Source organism: Cebus imitator, unplaced genomic scaffold (genome assembly GCF_001604975.1).
Source record: "Cebus imitator isolate Cc_AM_T3 unplaced genomic scaffold, Cebus_imitator-1.0 Scaffold18, whole genome shotgun sequence".
In the NCBI taxonomy this organism is placed as follows: Eukaryota; Metazoa; Chordata; class Mammalia; order Primates; family Cebidae; genus Cebus; species Cebus imitator.
This window is the reverse complement of record NW_016107333.1, coordinates 14,167,203-14,171,030: the sequence shown is the minus strand read 5'-3', so window position 1 is coordinate 14,171,030 and position 3,828 is coordinate 14,167,203. Positions and strand designations below refer to the sequence as shown.

At 47.8% G+C, this 3,828-nt stretch overlaps 1 pseudogene; it reads left to right on the top strand.

The window, feature by feature from the left end:
- Positions 1-428: 428 nt before the first annotated feature.
- On the top strand, positions 429-2,518 carry LOC108291233 (annotated as a pseudogene).
- Positions 2,519-3,828: the final 1,310 nt, after the last annotated feature.

Genomic DNA, 3,828 nt, shown 5'->3' with positions numbered 1-3,828 from the left:
CATGGTTTGAATCCTCACTTCTTCCAAGTTACTTAACCTCGTTGTGCCTCATTTTCTTAACCCATAAACCAGGTCAGGTGATGGGTGTTAGGCACGTTGCTCGTGTGGAGAGACCACCAGACAGGCTTTGTGTGGGCAACGAGGCCTTTTATTTTGCACCTGGGTGCAAGCGGGCCAGGTCCAAGAGAGGAGTTAGGCAAAGTGGGTAGGAAAGGAGACTGGTTATTATATAGGTTGGGGCAAATGCTCGGTTAAAGGTGATAATCTATTTTAGGGAGAGGGAGGGCAGCACGGGATGCATGGTCACAAGAGTAGGGGTTATCTGTTACAAACAGGCACGGTCATAAGGCTGAGAGTTACCAGTTGCAAGCACAGGGAAGGGTGAGGTAAATTACATAGTTACAGAGGTGGGGGTCTTGAGAAACCCAATGTCCAGGCAGAAATTTCGAAAGGTTGAGCAGGAACGATGGTTGCAGGTTGCAGGGGGAGAGCAATTAGTTGAGGCAGGAACCAGTCGTTTCACTTCTCTTTGTGGCCATCTGGTTACTTCAGACTTTCTGGTTCCTGGGGACCATCCAGAGGTGTACGTGCAGGTCACCAAGGCTGTAATGGCCAGGCTTGGACCTGGAGGCCTGGCAGTGGGTTCTTAGGATATACATGATGAATTCCATCTAACATCCCTACTTCCTCAAGCCTTTCGACCTTTTCTTCAATATGATATCAAGGAAGTTCTGCCATCTCCACTTCATTTGATGTAGAACACTATCAGATCAGTGCTCCAAGAAGTCATCTCATTAAGTTATTAGGAATTCTGAATCATGGGTGAGTATTCCCATATTAATGAATTCTTCCCTCATCACTTTTGCATTCTGTCCCCCTGGTCTAACATATTCAAGATTCACTCCTGTACATGTTCTCTGCAGTTTCAGCTACTACTTATTAATGAGATCCCACAATTCCTTTGCCATGTAAATAATTTCTTCTTAAAGCAGAGCTTGTAATTTCCTGCTCAGGCTGTGCTGAAACCTGACTCTCCTTTTCAGGCAATAAAGTGTGTTGGGGGCACATCTTGAGGAAAATAATCCTCATCATGAAAGGCACCTGCTTCAGATTAGGCCATTGTATGATCCCTTAGGCAAGCAGAGATTTTTTTTTTCCTCTGGCAAGTGGTTAGGGGCTATTTTTGCAGGTATAGAGGACTTAGAGAAATGCAGGGGCACAAAGATCTTGGCCTTGTCTACCTAAATGTTTCCATTTCAGGTCTCTGGGCCTCCTTCTTTTCTGGGACTTTCTGTTGTATAATCAGGTCCTGGACCTGGTCTTTAGCAAACTACCCTGCAGCTGTCCTAAGCTGTAATAGAGGCACTGTCTTTCAGAGCACGCCTTCAGTTGTGAATTAACTTCACTAAGACAATCGGGTCCCTGTTGCCTTCAGATAGATGACAGTTCAACTCTAAAATTCCATCCTGAGTGTCCACTTTTTTTTTTTTTTTTTGAGATGGAGTCTCACTCTTGTCTCACAGGCTGGAGTACAGTGGCGTGATCTCAGCCAATTGCAGCCTCCACCTCCCAGGTTCAAGCGATTCTCCTGCCTCAGCTACTCTGGCTGGGATTACAAGCACATGCCACCAAGCCCGGCTAATTTTTGCATTTTTAGTAGAGACGGGGTTTCATCATATTGGCCAGGCTGGTCTCACACTCCTGCTGAGTGTCCACTTTTTACACCTCACTTTTATTGTGTTAACCTGAGTTTCCTAAAAAAACAGAGTTTGATGCAAAGGCTTAAGTGCTAGTACTTCCTTTAGTAGTATGATTTCCGTGAACAAGAATGAGAGGAAAAGGAACTATGATGCTGGCCAATGCATCATGAAGAAACATGAGTTGCTCAGCCATGCGGGATGTGTCCCAACAGGCTGTCCACATCTCTATATACCATATCCTAGAGGAGTGTGTGAGAGGGAAGGGTAGAGAGAAAATATACCTGCTTTTCCAGCCCCGGCCCCCAACCCCACAGGCGCCAAGGTGTTGATGCCTTTTATTAACCGGATTGCCATTTATGAGCTCCTTTTTAAGAAGGGAGTCCCATTGGCCAAGAAGGATGCCCACATGCCTAAGCACTGGAGCTGGCAGACAAGAGTGTGCCCAACCTTCATGTCATGAAGGCCATGCAGTCTCTCAAGTCCCGAGGCTACATGAAGGAACAGTTTGCCTGGAGACATTTCTACTGGTGCCTTACCAATGAGGGTATCCAGTATCTCCGTGATGACCTTCATCTGCCCACGGAGAGTATGCCAGCCACCCTATGCTGCAGCCATCCAGAGACGGGCAGGCCTCAGCCTAAAGGTCTGGAGGGTGAGTGGTCTGCAAGACTCACAAGAGGGGAAGCCGACAGAGACACCTACAGACAGAGTGCTGTGCCCCCCGTGCCAACAAGAAAGCCAAGGCTGGGGCTGGCTCAGCAACCCAGTCCCAGTTTAGAGGCAGATGTGGTCATGGACTTGGTCAGCCAGCGCAGTAAAATTGGAGAGGATTATGTTGCACTGAATAAACTTAGAGCCAAAACAAAATAAAACCAAAAACAAAAGAAATATACCTGCTGCCCTCCTCCTGGTGAAGATTCACCGCTCTACTTTCCAGGTTGGATCACCTTGCCCCTTCAGCAGCTACTGGCGATGGTAAATCTCATACCTTGTGATGTAGTGTTTCATCCCAGTTCAAAAGCAGTGAAAGGGCCAGGTGCAGTGGCTCATGCCTGTAATCCCAACACTTTGGGAGGCCAAGGCAGGCAGATCACCTGAGGTCAGGAGCTCAAAACCAGCCTGGCCAACATGGTGAAACCCTATCTCTACTAAAAATACAAATGTTAGCCAGGTATGGTGGTGGGTACCTGTAATCCCAGCTACTCAGGAGGCTGAAGCAGGAGAATCGCTTGAACCCGGGAGGCAGAGGTTGCAGTGAGCCAAGATTATGCTACTGCTCTCCAGCCTGGGCCGCAGAGCAAGACTCCATCTAAAAAAAAAAAAAAAAAGTAGTGAAAGGAGCTGGGCACAGTGACATACGGCTATAGTCCCAGCTAATTAGGAGGCCAAGGTGGGAGGATCATTTGAACCCAAGAGTTCAAGTCCAACCTCGGCAACATAGTGAGACCCCATCTCAATTTTTTTTTAAGTGGTAAAAGGAGCCAAAAACGCCACACAGTGGCCTCAGGTGGTGGAACCAAGCAGGCCAGGATGGAGGCAGTCACCACAACAGTTGCTGAAATGCAGCAAGTGATTGAGGCCCAGTAGGTCAGTGAAGACAGAAAACCCACGGCTTTGTATAAGATGTGTTCAGTATACAACTCCTCTAGGATGCTAATGCCAACAACACTCTAAGCAGAGCAGAGCAGCAAGATGGAAGGAGCCTGGATTCCTTCACACTGTGAAGCCCTAATAGAGTCCTGGGCCACTCACCCAACTTACTACATGAGAGGAAAATAAACTTTCACCTTGTTTCAAGTACCGGTATTTAAGGTCTTTGTAGGGGAGGCCAACCCTATACTACAACTATTATACCCTATCACTTAGAAGTTTTATTTCTTGGGCCAGGCACGGTGGTTCACATCTGTAAACCCAGCACTTTGGGAGGCCGAGGCGGGTGGATCACCTGAGGTCAGGAGTTTGAGACCCGCCTGGCCAACATGGTGACACCCTGTCTCTACTGAAAATACAAAATTAGCCAGGTGTGGTGGTAAGCACCTGTAATCTCAGCTACCTGGGAGGCTGAGGCAGGAGAATCACTTGAACCAGGGAGGCAGAGGTTGCAATGAGCCAAGATCGTGCCACTGCA